Source organism: Notamacropus eugenii, chromosome 3 (genome assembly GCF_028372415.1).
Source record: "Notamacropus eugenii isolate mMacEug1 chromosome 3, mMacEug1.pri_v2, whole genome shotgun sequence".
NCBI classification, from domain to species: Eukaryota; Metazoa; Chordata; class Mammalia; order Diprotodontia; family Macropodidae; genus Notamacropus; species Notamacropus eugenii.
This window is the reverse complement of record NC_092874.1, coordinates 377,498,946-377,518,196: the sequence shown is the minus strand read 5'-3', so window position 1 is coordinate 377,518,196 and position 19,251 is coordinate 377,498,946. Positions and strand designations below refer to the sequence as shown.

General features: G+C 40.8%; 1 pseudogene; it reads right to left on the bottom strand.

Moving 5' to 3' along the window:
* Window positions 1–15,983: 15,983 nt before the first annotated feature.
* On the bottom strand, window positions 15,984–16,846 carry LOC140532212 (inorganic pyrophosphatase pseudogene; annotated as a pseudogene).
* Window positions 16,847–19,251: the final 2,405 nt, after the last annotated feature.

Here is a 19,251-nt window from a genome sequence, read left to right as displayed (position 1 = left end):
TTGCCTTAGAGAAACTTACAGTTTAATGGGGGAGAGAACAAATGAAAAGGGGGAGGAAATGGGGAGGGAGAGATCAGGAGGTACTGGCTCAGGGGGAAGAATTTGTTCCAAGGACTTGAAACTCCAGGCAGTGCAGCAGATGTGGAATCAAGTAAGTGAGCTGAAAGCACAATTTCTGCCCTCGGCAAATTAAGACAGTTCCTTTATATATGAGATAAGTTTGGTACTCCAGCTTCCAGCCTCCAACGAGAGGAGAGAGGAGGCTGAGTTTGCAGCCTGTTGATTAGGGATGATGAGCTTAACCTGAGAGGGACATCTTGTTCTGTGGAGCTGAAACCCAGGAGAGCAGCACATGCCACCTGACTGCTTCTTCACAGCCTTCTTTGTGGGACCCTCATCCAGGTCTGGCCCACTAATAGGTTTCCCCCAAGCCTCTTTCCTCTTCCTCTTTCCTTCCACTCTGCCCCCCTTTCTCTCTCTGGGTAATCTTATTAGCTCCCAAGGATTCATGATCATATCTATGCAGATGATTCTCATATCTATTTATCTGGTGCCAAGCATTTAAACTAAGCTTCAGAGAGCTCCACTCTCTGGACTGGCTACATTGTTCAACGCAAAATGTACTCTTGCCAAAAAGACTATTTTATGGAGAATTCACATGAGGCAAGTGATCACATGGTGGTCAGAAGAAGCGATACAAGGACACTCTCAAGGTCTCTCTCAAGAACTTTGGATTTGACCAGGCAACATGGGAGACACTGGCACAGGACCACTAAACATGGCATGCCCACATCAGAAAGGGTGCTGTGCTCTACGAGCAAAGCAGAATTGAGACAGCACAAAGTAAATGTGGGATGCGCAAATTTGGGGTATCCACCCCAAAAATTCATACAATCTGTGCCGGACCTATGGTAGAGCATTATGAGCTTGTATTGGTTTGATCAGCCATAGTCAGACACACTGACACTTCACTTAATCATGGTGATGTCATTTTGGTCCTCTTTGAAAACGGACAACAACCAACCAATCAGATTTTATGCTGATAGTAATAGTCCAGAGCACTTTTGTAACTCCCTGAAGGCTATTTATGGGCCAGACTCATGGTATATCTCAACTACTCAGTGCTGATTGATTAGTGATAAGGACATTACCCTGGAGAAGTAGGCTGAACACTTCCATAGCACTCTTAACAGCTCATCAAAAACTCATGCTGAAGCTGCTGACCACATACCTCAGGTTGAAGTCAACTCCTCTCTAACCCAAACTTCAACTGAAGAGCTTTTTTTTTTTAAAATACAATTAAGGCTCCTTTTGTGTGGCGAAAGACCTGGTGCTGATCCATTCTAACAGCTTTACAAGACAGGGTGTCCACTGCTCATGCAATAACTGACTGAAATCTTCTGGTAAATTCAGGGATGAATTTCCCCAGGAATGCAAGGATGCCTCCATCATCCATCTCCATAAAGGAAAGGAAATAGATTCTCCTGTCACTAGGGTGGGGAGGGGGAGATGAATAGGTCTCTCTCTTAGTCATTATTGGCAAGAGTCTTGCCAGGGACCCCTTCATAGGCCCATCCTTCATCTGGGAGATGGTCATCTACCCAAGAGCCAGTGAGGCTTCAGAAGGGGTTGAGGAACAGTTAATATGGTGTTTGCTGCCAGGCAACTCCAAGAGAAATGCGAGGAGCAGAATAGAAGGCTTTCACATGACATTTATCAATCTGACCAAGGCCTTTGAGGGCCTTGTCATGAGGGCTTGTGGAAGATCATGGTGAAATCTGATTGCTCAGAGAACTTCATTAGTGTTGTACACCAGTTTCATGATGGCATGCATGCACAGGTTCTAGAAAATGGATGATCCTCTCACACTTTCTCAGTCACTAATGGAATAAAACAGGGCTGTGTGTTTGCTCCCATGCTCTTTAGCATGATGCTTTCCTCAATGTTGTCAGACACTTTCAACAAGGATGAGAAACCAAGGTTAGATGCTACCCTAAGGGTTAAGTGAAAGAAGGCTACAAGCCAAGACTAAAGGGGAGGGAGAGTTGGTGCATGAATTTTTGTTTGCAGATGATTGTGCACTCAATGCAACCTCTGAGGCTGAGATGCACAGAGTATGGATCAATTCTTTGCCTCTTGTGCTACATAATTAACACCAAGAAAACAGCCAGCACTGCACCATCCTTATATAGTTACATACCAGTTATATATCAGTTACAGCAATGGAAAAATTTTGAATACCCTGATTAAGTTCACTTACCTTGGCGGTATACTATCCAGGAATGTACACGCAGATGATGAAGTTGACACATTGCCAGAGCTACTTCAGTGTTTGGGAGGCTCTGAAGGAAAGTGTGAGAGAGAAGAGGTTAGACTGACTACCAGACTGAAAGTCTACAGAGCTGTTGTGCGGACCTCATTGCTGTATGCCTGTGAAACCTAGACAATGTACCAGCCCATGCTATGAAATAGAATCAGTTCCATTTGAATTGTCTTAGGAAGATTCTGAAGATCACCAGACACTGAGGTCCTTTCTCAGTTAAATTGCTAAGCATTCAAACTCTGCTGTAGAGAGCACAACTCCAAATGGGCTGGCCACATTGTTTAAATGCCAAATGTATGTTTGCCTAGAAGATTATTTTATGGAGAACTCACACAAAGCAAGGGCTCACATGGCACATGGAGGTCAGAAGAAGTGACAAGGACATTTTCAAGGTCTCTCTGAAGAACACTGGAATCAATTGTGAGACATGAGACTGGACTGTCCAGCATGCCTGTATCAAAGAAGGCACGGTGTTCTTTAAGCAAAGTAGAATTGCAGTAGCTCAAAAGAAATGTGAGATGCACAAATTTAGAAACATCTCCACTCCAAATACCCATATTTGTGGTTGACCTGTGGCAGAGTCTTCTGAGCTTGTATTGGTCTGATCAGCCACAGGTGGACACATTGTACCTTGACCCCAAGGTAGTGATATCATTTTGGTCCACAATAACCAACTTTTTAAGGTTGATAGGACTGGATTGGATTAGAGGAGAGCCAGAAGAGAGTAGCAAGAGGACGATTGACAGCGTCCAAGGCTACAGAGAGGTTAAGAAGGATGACGACTGGGAAAAAAAAGCCATTAGATTTTTTTTTTTTACTTTAAAAATTCAACAAATATTTATTAACTTTGAGGAGTTTCCTGATATGTCTGGACAGTGTAAAATTGATCCAAGATATTTAGATTCTTGACTTATCCAGCTTGACTGTATAGCTAGCAATAGGTTTTTCATTTTCCTTTGGTTTGTAGCCATGGATTCACTTAATATAAATAAAAGAAAATCAAAATAATAAAGACAACAGATAAGAAATGACAACAATAATTAAAAAGAAGGCATTTTAGATTCAACATATGGAAGAACTATCATATATCACTTAAACATTATGAACTTATCTGTGAATCTTTGTCATCCTTATGCTGTTAATCTAAATATTTTATATGACTTTTTCTGGGACTTTGTTCCAAATAAGGCATGCTGTAGAGTGTTCAGCATATGAGCTGTCTAGTCCAGTAGTCTGTTAAAGTTTTACTGCAGTGCTTCCAGGCAGCATGGAAGTGAACCTTGGTTTTTGAAGACCAATGCCAATTCAGCACAAGTTCCAGGAGGTCCTTCCACGGTAAGCCATTAGATTCGACCATGAAGAGATAACTGCTCCTTTTGGAGAGGGGACTTTAGTAGAATGATGAGGTCAGAAGCCCAACTGCTATAAAACTTTAATGTCTGCAAAAGTGCTCACAGATCCTGGTTCAGAGTTTTTTGTTTTTACTCTGCTTCTCTCTAAGACACCAAATTTGGAACTCCTCTCTTGTGGCAAGAAAACTCCTATTTACAATTTAGAATACTAGTGAGAAAAAGGCTTTATTTCATGCGTTAATTTATAAACCAAAGGCAAAGAAAAAAGCTATTTAGCATTTAAGAAATTGTATATGAGGGTGTTTTGGGGTAGAGGGTACAGAAGCTTTCTAATCTGTTAGTCTAGTTTGTATTTTGGTAGGCCTTGCATAAGACTGGATAGAGGCCAACATTTACTCTTGCCCATTTACACTTGAAGAGGAAACGTTCTAAAATGGCATCCCTCATGTCAAAAATGGAACAAAGGCTATGGCGCCTCCCTCTCTCAACCGCTCACTGTCCTGAACTTTTTGTTCTCACAAGCCCAAGCCTGTGGAAGTCTCCAGGCTTTCCTTTTGGGAAGATAAGCGTCAAATCAAGGCCTCCTCAATGCTGAAGAATGAGTTCCTTAGTATATACTGCTGATTTATTACTTTAGCTCAACACAATTCACTTCCAGGCTTAAAACTCCAGGGAGGAAGACAAACCTTTATTCAAAATTACATTTTGAAGTTTGAAAAGAAGCTACAAGGTAAACTGCCTCCCACCTTAGAAAAATGCAAAAGTTCAGAGGGCACTGATAACAGGTAAGCATTTACTTTGATATCCCACAGCCTAGAAATGGTGAACGAACCAGATCAATTCATAATGAACACACTGAACTCAGAGTCTGCTTGGCATCACTTTCCTTTTGTCTTTTTCTTTTCTGCTGCACTCTCCTTTTCTTCCTGCTGGTTTCTGCCCTCTTTTCCCAATCCAGCCTCCCTAGTTTCTTCTCCTTTGCTTTTTCTCTCAGTTTTTTTTAATCTTTTCCCTGTTTCTCATTCAAATGGTCTGTTCTAGCAAGGTACAGTGGGAAACATGCTGAGATTGGTGTTTGGCACCTGGGTTCAAATTCCACCTCTGCCATTCAATATTTGGATATGTCATTTAGCCTCTCTAAGTCTCAGGTTCCTCTTCTGTAAAATGAGGGGGTTGGGTTAAATAAGTCTAAGGTGAAGATTCTTAACCCTTTTTGTGTCATGGACCCCTATGGCAGTATGGTGAGTCTTTATAGGCCTTTTCTCTGAATAATATTTTTAATTATTTTTAACAAAATTTTTTTGAAAATGGTATTTTATTATGTTTCCAATTACACATAAAGACAATTTTTTAACAATCATTTCAAAAAAATGTTGAGTTCCAAATTATTCTACCTCTTTTCCTTCCTCCCCTCTCCCTCCCTAAGATGTAAGCAATTTGATATAGGTTATATATGTGCAGTCATATAAAACATATTTCCATATGAGTTATGTTGTGAAAGAAGAAACAGACCAAAAGTGGAAAAAAAAACCCCACAAAAAAATTAAGTGAAAATAGTATGCTTTGATCTGCATTCAGACTCCATCAGCTTTGTCTCTGGAGATGGAGATCATTTTCCATCAAGAGTCCTTTGAAATTGTCTTGGATCATTTTATTACTGAGAAGAGATGAGTTGATCATAGCTTATTCTCTCACAGTGTTGCTGTTTCTGTGTATAATATTCTCCTGGTTCTGCTCATGTCAGTTTGTATCAGTTCATTTAAGTCTTTTCAGATTTTTCTGAAGTCTCCTGCTCATCATTTCTTATAGTACAATACTGAATGTTTTTTAATGCAAAACTAACATACATAGGATTCCAGAGAAACCTATTATGTTGAAATACTGTTGTCAATATATATGTATATATGTGTGTGTGTGTGTGTGTATATATATATATATACCAAACAAATTCATGCATGACAAGTGAAGGATCCTTGCTCTAATCTAAGGTTCCTTGCAGTTCCAAATCTATAATTTTCTCTCCCTCTAGCTCATCTATTCCTCTATCCTCATCTTTGTCTACTTTTCAGTTTACTTTCTGTGTGCTTCCCTGATTTTCTTCACTGAGACTTGGTGGAGTAGATTTCATGACTGCAATGAAATACATGAAATGTATTTGAAATACAACTTATTTAAAAGAAATAGAATAGACAAAAAAGAGGGAGTATTGGAATATCATTGTTTACTCATGGAAAGAGATTCCGATTCCAAATCTGGGTAGTATAAATGGAGAGAGTTTGGTTAGAGAGGGTAAAGGAATAAATAATCATTTCAATGTCTCATACATGCCAGGCACTGTGTTAAACACTTTACAATTTTTATCTCATTGGATCCTCATGACAATCCTGGGAGGTAATAGTATTATCCCTATTTTATAATTGAGGAAACTGAGGCAGATAGAAGTTAATTGACTTGCCCAGGGTCTTAAAGCTACTAAGTATCTGAGATTAGATCTGAACTTAGGGTTTTCTGACTCCAAGTCCTATGCTCCAACCACTTTACCACCAAACTGTAAAGATATCTTAGATTTAGAAACTAAAGTGATATTGTAAAAAGGTTTCACTACCCAGATGAGAATGTCCCAAAGATATTTACACTTCTAATAATTAAAATGATAAGAAGATTAGAGAAGGAATTGGAGAGGTTCAGTTGGGAGAAGAGAAGGTACAGGCGGGATTTGAAAACCTGTCTTTGAGTATCTGAAGGGTTGTCATGTGTAAAAAGTATTTTCATTGTTCCACAACCACATTTTTGGGTTTTCTTAGCAAAGATACTAGTGTGGTTTGCTATTTCCTTCTCCAATTCATTTGACAGATGAAGAAACTAAGATAAATATGGTTCAGTGACTTGCCCAGGGTCACACAGCTAGTAAGTGTGTGAGGCCAGATTTGAACTCAGGAAGATGAGTCTTCCTGACTTCAAACCCTGTACAAGGTTTGTTCTGTTTGGTTCTGGACTGAAGACCTGGGATCAACGGGTAGAAATAGCAAAGGGGCAGATTTAGGTTTGATGTAAGGGAAAGCTTCTTAACAATTAGAGCTTCCTAATAATGGAGCAGGCACTTTAGGAGATGGTGATTTTGCTCATCTATGAAGAAAATGGTCTTCACTGAAATAAGAAATATTCTCTCTAAGAGGAAAGAAAAAAATGCCATCTCAGTTAAGTTGCTTTTTACTGATTGTTTTTCCTCTGTGGAAAGAAAACCAAAACATTTCCTAGTGATTTGCTCTTAGGGGATTCCCTAAACTTTCAAAATCCTACCTGGTTGACAAAGGTATCCTCCTTACCTTAACATATCTCTTGAGCATTTCAAAGAATTTCAGAGTTGGAAAGGATCTCAGAGGTCCAACCCTGAATAGGAATGCCTTCTATAACTGCAACTCTAATAACTGATCATTCAGTTTCTTCCTGAATACCTCTGGTGACATGGTACTCATTACCTTTTGGGGAAACCCATTGTACTTTTGGTAGTTATAATTGTTAGGAAAATTGCCTCTCTGAAGTTTCTACCGATTGCTCCTAGACCTGTCATCTGAGACCAAGTAGAATAAGTCTATAATAATAAATACTATCTTCTCACTTATTTTGGGTTTTGATTTCCTGATAACTATTTTTCCCTTATATTTTCCTGTCTGAAAATCATTCTCCTTGAATGAACAAACAGGAATAAATGGATAGAAGCTGAACAATTCTACCTTTTCCTTATCTATTATAAGCACTTATCTCATCCATCCCCAGCAACTTTTTGGACTGGAGTTTGGGTGACATCAGGCTGCAGAATGATTGACCCTATGAGATGAGTGATTTTCATGAGACAAAAATTTAGTGAAAAAAATATGAAAAGCCTAGTCAACAAAAATTTATTAATCGATTACTATGTGCTTAGAGCTGTTCTAGGTGCAATGGAGAGAAATAAGATAGGCGTTCTGTCCTCAGGAAGCTCACAATCTAGGTAGGCAGAGAAAGTGTAGACACACATGATAAATAACTTCCTGATACAAAGAGATCACAAATTACAGATTTAGATTACAGATTACATTTTCATTATAAAAATTTAAAAAGCTTTTGCATGAATAAAATAAAATGAAGCTAGAATAAGAAGAGAAACAACAGAGTGAAAAAATATTTGCATCAATTATCACTAGTAAAAGTCTGCTACTCAGGATATATACGGAACTGATACAAAAGGGCTACCCTGTTCCCTAGCAGAAAAGGGGCCAAAGGATATTAACCATTTTCAAAAGAATTACGCATTGTAAGTGACTGCATGAGAACATGCTTCAGCTCACTGACAGTAAGAAAAATGCAAATGAGAACAATCTTAAATTCCATTTCATATTCTATGAACTATCAAAGGTGACGAAAATGGCAATAGTAGATGATGGAGAGACTGTGGAATGATGAGTATGTGAAAATAACATTGGTAGAGCTGGAAATTGGTCTGGATATTAATTTGGTATTTAGAATTATGCAAAAAAGTGATGAAACTATACATATTCTGGGACTCACTGATCCACTGAGCATTTAACCTAAGGAAGTCAAAACTCGGAACGAAGGTCAAATACATATTAACAGGATGCTGGAGATGATGGCCCACAGGGGGGTGGAAATCTCCAAGCATTCTCTTCTGGGGAGCTTGTAGCTTGACTTTTGACTAACAGGTTTCTCCCTCACATCTCAAACTGCTGAGGGGAAGGTAGGTAGTTTATGAGAGTGGACATATAAATGTGGCAGTGGGGTAAGACTAGGGTGGGGCTGGGGACATGAAGGAGACCTAAAGAACAGTTAGAAGCCCTGTCTGTTGGACTCTGGTTCTTTGTATTTTCTCTGTTGGTATATGTGATTAAAGAAGATTGCTGACCCCTCAAAAGCTGCTTTCCTTTTAGAAAAGCACATCTAAGAACCTGTTCTAGCTGGCCATCCTGGATGTCTCAGTGTGCTTGCTGTTATAGCTGGGGAGGAGACTGTGATAAAAAAGATAGAAGACATCACTGACACATTTTATAGGAAACAGAAAAAGTGGGGAATTTTAGAAAAACAATCTGGCAGCAGAAATTAGATGGAGAGAGACTCAGGTCAGGGAGATAAATTAGAAGGCTATTACATAATTGAGATGGGTGGTAATGCGTTTTTGGATTGGGTTGGAGAAAAGGGGATGGATAAATCTGAGAGTCATTGGGAAGGGTTAGAGATTTGAGTATTGGATATTTGGATATTGGATATTGATACTGGATATTTTTTTGGGGGGGTGGGGGAGGCAGTGGTGGTGGCCAAAGATGAGTACAAAGCTTGGTAACTGGGAGAATAGGTGGTCCATTAAAACTTGGCCAGGGGCAGCTAGATGGTACAGTGGATAGAGCACCAGCCCTGGAGTCAGGAGGACCTTAGTTCAAACGCGGTCTGAGACATTTGGAAGCTGTGTGATTCTGGGCAAGTCACTTAGCCCTGATTGCCTTGCAAAACAAACAAAGAAACTTGGACAGATGAGGAGGAAAATAGTTTGGTGTGAAAAACTGGATTTTAGACATACTGACTTGGAATTCCTGGCGGTTGTTCCAGGTATTTTAAGTTTAGCTTGTGGGCGCCCTCTAGTGCCAACACATCAGAACTAAAAAGCATCTTTCCCCCTACACCTTTGCTCGTTAGCTCTACATAGAATTAAAGCACAAAAAGTACCTTGGCTGTCTTCCAGTCTAGAGGTGTCGAACTCATAACCACAAGCAGTCCCTAAACTCTGGAGCGTAGCCCGAAGCAGATTAGAATCTAATTGGAAAATGTTTAACAAAACAAATAAAAATACACCACAGATGATGTTAATTTGAGATTTTCTGAGTCAATATGTGCCTGGCAGGGATGTGTTTCTGTTTGGGTTTAACACTGCTGAATTTCTAGTCCAACTCTCTCATTTTAAAGAGGAGGAAGCAGAGGCCCAGAGAAGTTAAGCAACTTCCTTAAGGCCACACAGGGGATAAACAGAGGAATAAGAATTTGAATAGGAGTTTCCTTTCTCTTCAGGTCCCTGCCCTATCTCAAAACTGTGCTTTATATCTTTGGCCCAAAAGACGAGCAAAAACTCAAAATTCCCAGAATTCTGTACAAGTCCAACTCCTCTGGTAGGGGAGGTAGGATGTCTTCTTTTCTCTGCCACCCTCCTACCCCCAACTTTGAGGGGACTCCATATGTAAGCCTGGAGCCTAGGGTTCCAAGCCATAGGCCACTTTGGGATGGGACTTAGGAGCTATATATATATATTTTTCTTCCACATCAATCTTTTATTTGCAGAGTTCCTTATGAGCAAGTTAGATAAAAAGTTAACAGACCCAGGTAAGCCACTCAAGGGTAGAATCTTGATTAAGATCAAGATTCCATCAGAATGAGCTGTCTGTCCCCAGTGGTGACAGAGGTGGAATTCCCCAGGTCTTCTAAACAAAGTGGGGAAGGAAAGGTTCTGAAGCCAAGAAGTACCAAAGGCCTTTAGAAATAGGAGTGTCACAGATTTGGCCTATATAGAATTGCTTGCCTTCCAAAGGGAAGGGGTGGGGAGGGAGGGAGGTAAAGAAGGTGGAACTCAAAGTGTTAGGATCAACTGTCGAGTAATGTTCTTGCCACTAGGAAATAAGAAATACAGGTTAAGGGGTCAAGAAAGCTATCTGGCCCTACAGGACAAAAGAGAAGACGGAGACAAGGGCAGAGAGGGATGATGGAAGAGAGAGCAGATTGGGCATAGGGGCAATTAGAATGCTTGGTGTTTGGGGGGGGAGGGGATAAAAGGGGAGAAAATTTGTAACCCAAAATTTTGTTAAAATGAATGTTAAAAGTTAAATAAATAAATTAAAAAAAAAAAGAAATAGGAGTGTCAGCAGGAGAAGGGGAGAATCTCTCTTTTAAAATAAAACTGTATATATATATATGTATGTGTGTGTGTCTGTGTATGTATGCATATAAAATATACACATTATATATGTATATATACATACGTATAAATATGTATTTATACGTATGTATATATACATACATAAATATTAGGTATAATCTCTATGGAGATCACTAAATTCATTAGAGACATGTTTGAGAGCAGCATGCTCTCTCTCTCTCTCATTACCCTAGTGTGTATGAGCTATATTTCTGAACGGATATTGACTCATCAAATAGCTCCACACGGAGGTAGGGCCCACAATGATCTAGATCTAGAAGGCCCTCTGTGGGAGATTTAAAGAGGAATATGAACAAAGATCAGCTAGGAAGAGAAGGTGTAGGTGGGTTGTGATCCACTGGAGGACTTGCCTTGATCAGATCAGTAATCCATTGAAATATGGAAGAAGTGGGTCAGAAAAGTGAGAACCTCAAAACGCAGAGGAGTCCAAGCTGAGTTGAAAACAGGAGTTTTATGAAGAGGAAAATCAGACACTAGTGCCAAGGCCCCCTGTACAAGGTACAAAGGAGCCTATAGCCCAGGAGAGGCAGGGCAGATTCATGTTTGAAAACCACACAGGGCAAGTTCAGGGAGAGGTTGGGAAAAAGAATGGAAAATCTTTCCCAGGAATAGGTAGACACAGAAGCAGGATGTTTTGCAGGAACAGTTGACTGCAAGGCTGGTTTGGGGCCAGTCTGGGGGCGGGCGGCAGGGGCACAGAGCAGCAAGGTCAGCCAGGGAACACCAGCAAAGACAGACATCTGGGAGTGAGCAAGACATTGGTTCTCTGCAGGCTCCTCATTAGCTTCTTTCGGCTTATACAGCGGCAAGTGCACCTTCGTGGTAACGTAACTCATAGAAAACAGACATATTAATCTCAGGATACTTCCACAGAGTAAAGCTCTATGTTGGGTGTAAGGAGGAAAAAGTCATTACTGCTTGGGAATATGCTTCCCTGGTATTTGGGTTAGCGTTTAAAGGATGAGTAGGAATTCAACAGTGGAAGAGGGGAAAGCAGGCTGGAGTCAGGAAGATGATTTCAAATTTGGTCTGAAACACTTAATTGGCTGTGTGACCCTGGGTAAGTCCTAAGTGCCTCAGTTTCCTCCTTTATAAAATGGGATAATAATAGCAACTATCTCTCGTTGTTGCAAAGACAAAATGAGATAGTGTTTGTAAAGGCCTTTGCAAACCTAAAAGCACTGTATAAGTGATAGGTATTCCAGTTAGGGTAGGTAAAAAAATATAAATAACAGCACTGAGGCAGGAAATCCCAAAGCCTGTTGGGGTGGGGTGGGGGGGCAGAAGAATTCAGTTTGGCAGGAGCAAAGGATATGTGAAAGAGAGTGGTTAAATCTGTAATGTTAGGGTGGTGCCAGGCTCTGGGGGTCTTGAATGGCAGGGAAGAGAGTTTGAACTCTTGAATGATAGGCAAGAGAGAGCCAGCAGAGATTTTTATTTGAGGGTATTTGAGCAAGCTCAGAGAAGGGGTCTTTGCAATCAAACAAAAATCTCTGGAGGTGATTTTTTTTGTATTGATCAGTCAATCAACCAACATAGATTTATTAAGAACCTACTATGTGTCAGGTACTGTGTGGGAACTGGGGGTAGAAAGACAAAAATGAAGCAATCCTTGCCCTCAGGACACTTACATTTTATGAGGAGAAATGACACAAAATATATGTAAAATAAGCTGAAGATAATTTTTTTTTGGAGGGGAGAGTAGAGTCTTTTACACTTGGAGGGTTCAGGAAAGACTTCCTGTCACTGGTAGTACTTGAGTTGAGCCTTGAAGGAAGCTAGGATTTCCAAGACATAGAGGTAAGGAGGAAGGGCATCCAAGGAATGTAAAAGTATGAGGATATTATGTCACGTGTAAAAAGGAACAAGAAGGCCATTTTGGCTAGACCAGAAAATATGTGAAGGGTGTAATACATAATATCTGAAAAGGTAGTTTGGGGTTGGATTGTGAAGGATATTTAGTGCCAAACAAAGTAGTTTGTATTTTACATTCAAGGCAGTAATAGGGACCCACTGGAGTATCTTGAAGAGGGGAGTGACAGCTTCAGACCTGTGCTTTAGGAACATTGCTTTGGCAATTTTGTGCATGTGAAATTGGAGAGGAGATAGACCTGAGTGAGTGAGACTAATCAGAACACTATTGTAATAGGCCAAATGAGAGACCTTGAGGGCCTGAAATAAAGTCGTGTGAATGGTAAAAAAATGGGGACTTGTGGGAGAGATGCTATAGAGGTGGAATTGGTATGATCTGATAATTAATTGGACATGGGAAATGAAAAACAATGAAGAGTTGAATGAAAGTCTCTCGTTTCAGCAGTTTGAAGTGGGCTCTGCTTGAGTTCTATGAGTTTTAGCTTGAGGAGGAGATGCTTGGTTTCTCCTATCCATTTCAATTCCCACTTCTGGTGGCAAAGGCCTATCCAAATGAATGTGCTAACTGAGCATTGGCACAAGGAAGGGACAAAAGTGGAAACCCATGTGCCACTTACCTGACCAAGAGGTATTGGTTAAGGGCTATTCTGCACAGCCAGCTGAGGTCTCAGGAAAGCTGGAGATTGGAAGAGGTACTACAGTCCTCAAAATCTGTATCCAGATTGGATTCTGGGTGGAGCAGCTCCAAGATGACTGCCCATCAAAAGGGCTGACTCCCTTTTGTACAGAAAGTCCCAACTATGATGTCCTTTGGTGATGCTCCCTCTTTTTCTTGGTTCCAGATTGTTGATTTTTGGGGAATAAGTTTTAATCTGCTACCTCCATCTCCAAACCTGCATTTTGGTATCCTTGGATACTATACTTGGATGAGAGTCATAAGATTGATTGCTAATGTTTTTCTTCTACTTAAGTTCAGCTAACAAGCAGAATGGAACTGATATTACTAATGTGACCATGGATCTGTTAGGGCTCATGCGGACATTTATCTTCTGAGTTATAATTGGGGAGACGAGAGACCTCAGCTGAGTTTAGGGATAAAAACAAAACAAAGTGACATGCAATTAAAATTGACTGGGTATACAGGCTAATAGTCAATCTACATTTGCATGAATCTTCTCAGGGAGTTCAGCCTCTTATACAGGCTAATAGTCAATCTACATTTGCATGAATCTTCTCAGGGAGTTCAGCCTCTAAAGTGTCTGACCTTTGCCAGAAAAATGGGATTGGGTTCTTTCTTTTCTTTTTTCTTTTTTTAAATTTTTCTTTATTTTTAGTTTTCAACATTCACTTTTGTAAGATTTTCATTCTAAAAATTTCCCCTTCCTTCCTTTCCCCTCATCCCCAAGACAGCATGCAGTTTAATATAGGTGTACAATAATATTAAACATATTTCTACATTAGTTTTGTTGTGAAGGAAGAATCAGAACAAATGGGAACAACCACGAGAAAGGAAAAACAACAAAAAGAGAGAAAATAGTATGCTTCAATCTGTATTCAGGCTCCATAATTCTTTCTCTGGATGTGGATAACGTTTCCCATTGAGTCTTTTAGAATTGTCTTTGATCACTGCATTGCTTAGAAGAGCTAAGTCTAACAAAGTCAGTCATTCCACAATCTTGCTGTTACCGTGTACAGTGTTCTCCTGGTTCTGCTCACTTGATTCAGCATCAGTTCATGTAAGTCTTTCCAGGTTTTTCTGAAATCCACCTGCTCATCATTTCTTATAGCACAATAGTATTTCATTATATTCGTATACCACAACTTGTTCAGCCATTCCCAATTGATGGGCAATCCCTCAATTTCTAGTTCTTTGCACCAGAATGGTTGGATCAGTTTACATTACAATGTATTACAATACATTAGTGTTCCAATTTTCCCACATCTTCTCCAACATTTATCATTCCTGTTTTGTCATGTTAGCCATTCTAATAGTTGTGAGGTGGTACCTCGGAGTTGTTTTAATTAACATTTCTCTAATCCATAGTGATTTAGAACATTTTTTCATGTGACTATTGATAGCTTTAATTTCTTTATCTGAAAACTGCGTGCTCATATCCTTTGACTGTTAATCATTCGGGGAATGATTTGTATTCTTATAGATTTGACTCAGTTCTCTCCATATATTAGAAATCAGGCCTTTGTCAGTATCACTGGCTATAAAAATTGTTTCCCAGCTTTTTGTTTCCCTTCTAATCTTGGTTGCATTGACTTTGATTATGAAAAATCCTTTAAATTTAGTGTAATCAAAATCATTCATTTTACATTTCATAAGGTTCTCTATCTCTTGCTTGGTCATAAATTCTTCCCTTCTCCATAGATCTGACAGATAAATTATTCCTGGCTCTCCTAATTTGTTTATAGTTTCACCCTTTATAACTAAATTGTGTGTCCATTTTGACCTCATCTTGGTAAAGGGTGTGAGATGTTGACCTATGTCTAGTTTCTGCCATGCTGTTTTCCAGTTTTCTCAGTAGATTTTATCGAATAGTGAGCAGTTAGCCCAGAAGCTGGGTGTTGGGTTCTTTCAAGGGAGCATGGAAAGTCCTCTGATGGAGGTCCTCTGATGGAGGTCCTGTATGTAACTTGTTTGTACATAGTTCCATAGTTGTTTGCATTAGATGTCCCTCATTAGAATGTTAGCCCTTGAGAGCAACGGCTGTATTTTGACATTTTTTCTTTTTGGTATCCTTAGTACTTAGCATAGTGCCTGGCACATAGTAGGAGCTTAATAAATGCATTTCCCCTTGAGTAGTACATGTGTCAGGGGTTGAACTGACTTCTAGGGGTCATTCCAGGGAGTGGTTGCCCAGAGTTTCCCTGAAAACTTCTGGGGATTTCAGGGACGTGGGAACTCCATACTTGGGACTTCTGGAGACTTCTAGTTTCTTGCCTCTTTCTAGTCATATGATTTCTCAATGCTAAAAGGACTTGTTGCTTTAGTATGACCCAGGAATTCCAGAGAGGTCTCTTCCTCCTCTCTTAGCACACAACATAACAGAGGCTGTGGGGTGCTGCATCACTTAAAAGGAGAAACAGCTTCTGGATAACTGTTTTTCTTCCATTTTTTTCTTTTTTTTCCCCAGCAAAATAATTTATTTCCTACCATATGGTAAACACATACAACCAAAGCATGCTTGCTTTTGCACATCTAGCTCTCCACAAATGGCTTTCCAATTCTCTCCAGTCTGGTCCTGGGGATCTATTGGTTGTTATGCAGGCAGGGATAGGGAGAAACTGTTCTTGCGAGGAGGGACATTGTGGATGGACACAACTAGTTAACATGGAATTTGGCTTCAATAAAGCAGCCTCTTCAAAGCTCTCCATTACAAAGCTATGACTTTGGAATCTAGGATTTCCTGATCAAGGGAATGCAGCCATGCCAGCTGGTCTTCCTGAAGGGCCTTTAGTGGCTCTGGTAATAAAACCACTTGTCTATGTCCGTGGGGATGACACAGATAGATTGATAAGGTGGAGGCAGGGTATCTACAATTGCTTTGGCAGATTCCATGCTGCACTTGTCCTCTTTGGTGGTGTTCATGCAGTTAATTCCTCCTCCATCTGTTTTCTTTGTAGCCAGCGCCTTCCAGTGATCATGAGTGCTTTTAATGATGTCATTGGCAAAGTCCTTATCTTTAAATTTTGCATTGAAAGCAAATTCATTTTCTGGTTTCCCATTAGGCACCTTGTACTTTCTAAACCATTCCACTGTGGCTTCTAGATAACCAGGTTTCAGCTTTCTGACATTGCTAATATCATTACAGCTAACTGTGTTGGGATCATCCAGTTGATGGCAATGACCTTCCAGTCGGTTTCTCTTTCACCAATCATCGCTAATATGCCCAGAACCTTCACTTGGATGACTTCTCCTTTCAAGCATATGTCGCTCCCAATCTCGCAGAACTCAGTCGGGTCGTTTTCTCCACAGCAGCCGGTAAACTGGTCTTTATGCCCTGGATCTTCCCAAGTCTGAGAGATGGCCCCGTAGTTCCAGATATAACATTTGTGAGGGAAGACGTTGGCTGTGTAGCGGAGCTTTCCCTTTTTGTGGTCTTATTTAATTGGGTTTAAAGGACCCTTTGTGGCGATCTCCATGGTTGCGTTCGTCCATCTAGGTACTTCCACGACCACGTGGAACACATTCTTGTCTGTGTAAATGGGCGAGGTGTATTCTTCATTTGCATTCTGGAGGAGGAGCCGGTACTTGGTACTCGAGGCTGTAGGCATCGCGTGCTCCTCGCTGCTGTAGCGGCTCAGGGCTCCCCTCATCCGCTCACCCCGGAGGCTCGACTCCCCGGGGCGCACGCCTGCTCCGACCCCGCAAAGTGCGAGTCGGCCAGCCGTGCGTGCTCATCAACGACGAGAGGCAGGAGCGCTCGTTTTTCTTCCATTTTGCAGATAGCATCGCCTAACTCTGAGCGTTTCAGTGAGGGGTGAGGGATGAGTGGACCCTTCCCCATTTGAACCCCATGGCAGCTCCTCCACGTGGCAGCTAGAGTAGGGGAACCCCACTAGAAATGCTTGTGCCTTTGTTCCCCGGCTTTTCTGGTTGGTGTTTCCTTTCGTGAGTAGATGACTGAGCATGTAGATGGCCTTGGGGCTGAAATGTCTGAACTTGGAGCTTATGAATTCAAGACGTCTGAAAGTCCTGTGTCCATTGAGTGAAGCTCCATGAAGCGAGACAAGCTTCTTCATTTGGCAAAGATAACCAAACAGAGTCTGGAGTCAGGAAGACCAGAGTTCAAATGTGACCTCAGACACTTACTAGCTCAGTGCCCCTGGGCGAGTCACTTAACCTGTTTGCCTTAATTCACTAAAGAAGGAAAAGGCAAACCACCCCAGGCTCCTTGCCAAGAAAACCCCATGGACAGTATGGTCCATGGGGTCATGAAGAGTTGGGATGCCACTGAACAATGACAACAAGCAATCAAATACCTGTCCCATACCTGACTGACATTTTACGTTGAATATCTATTATACTCCCCACTTTGGAGAGTCCTAGACATAAACTAACAATCTAAGCCTGAAGCAGAGCAGAGAGATGGGGGGTTCAAGGAGTCAAAGAGTTAGAGATGAGGGAGCTTGGCACATCTCTCATTAGAGGCCAGTATCATTAAGGACTGAACCCAGTCCAGACTACATGCCCAGACCACATGCCCAGACCCAAAGCAGAAAGGCCCCTTAGTGAAGAGGGGAGTGGGTTCAGTGACCCAACCTCTTGAGTGCCAGTAATGGTTATTAACGTTAAATACAATTATCTCAGATTCTGTAGGGAAAGGAGGGGAGTAAACTTCTAGTACACAAAGATTTAACATGAGAGAAATGGTCTCAGTTCTTAATAATGTATAGATGTGTGTATGCATGTGAAATGCATTCACCTGGACAAACATTTTGGAATGACAGTGAGACATCTTGGGAATTGTCTCCTATTTCCCCCTCCTTGACCCAGGAGAAAGAGAAACGTTGCTAAGATTTGGGATTAGGAACATGAGATCTGTGAAGGAGCTTGAGTAGGGAAGAGTTTGGAGAAGACTGTGTCAGGGTAGGAGGAGGAGGAGCTGTCCCTGGAGACTGAGAAGCAAGGAAGAGACTCTTCAGCGGGCTGGAAAGCACCCAGGCTACCCATGGGCTAGTAGCATCATATTCCTTCTCCCCAATCTCCAATCCCCTACAATGTTTTCTCTGCCTTTTTTTCCTCTTCATTTCAATTTAGTTTTTTTCTTATGCTAATAAACACCAAATAAAATGAACATATCCATCTGTTCCTGATTTGTAGCTCAGAACAAGAGGATTGCATGTGAAACTGCAAATCTCTATGAGGTACAGCTTGCTTTATTTATTTGGTGTATAAAATAAATTTGACATGTAACTTTCAAAGATGTCCAGTTTGTCTGTCAGCCCTTCTGGTCTTCCTTCTGTTTTGTCCTTTTTTATGGAGAGGAACCCATCTATAACCTCTCTTCTTCCCCAATAGAAAAAGAAAAGAAAGCATAACAAAACCCTTGTAACAAATATGCAGAGTAAAGAAAAGTAAATTCCTATATTGGTCATGTCCTCTCAAAATAGATGTCTCATTTTGCACATCATCTCTTTGTCAAGAGATGTGTGGAATGCTTTATCTTTAGTCTTTTGGAATCCTGGTTTTCCTTTTTCTTCTTTTAGGGCTTGGGGGATGGTGGTGAGGGTGGGGAAAAGAGGGGAACTACAATTCCCAAGATATTTGCCTATTATTCAAAACATTTTTTCCAATGAGGTCTCCAGTCCTGGTTGATTTGGGGTGTTACCTGTTGAAAAGAGAATTCTTCATTTGGGTTTTCACCCTTGTTAATGAGGCAAAACTCAGGACAGAGAAGTAAAAGGAGTTTATTATAAGTACATTAAGAGAGTAACATGTTGATGGGCTAGTCACTGGAGATCAGCAATAGCTTCAAGGTGGGACTAGCTTTTATAAGTAATTTTAAAATAATTCGGAGAGGTCAACATGAGCAAAAAAGGTTGGACCCTTGTATCTCAGTTACTCCCCAAAAGAGCAAGAATCTGCCAATTTGCAGGTAGAGGTACAAAGGTCACAGATGGGGATGTGTGACTTTGCTATGTGACCAAATATCTGGAAACCGAGTAACACCTCCCCAACACTGATTTACAGACAGGGCTGGGAACAATGGGTCACTGAT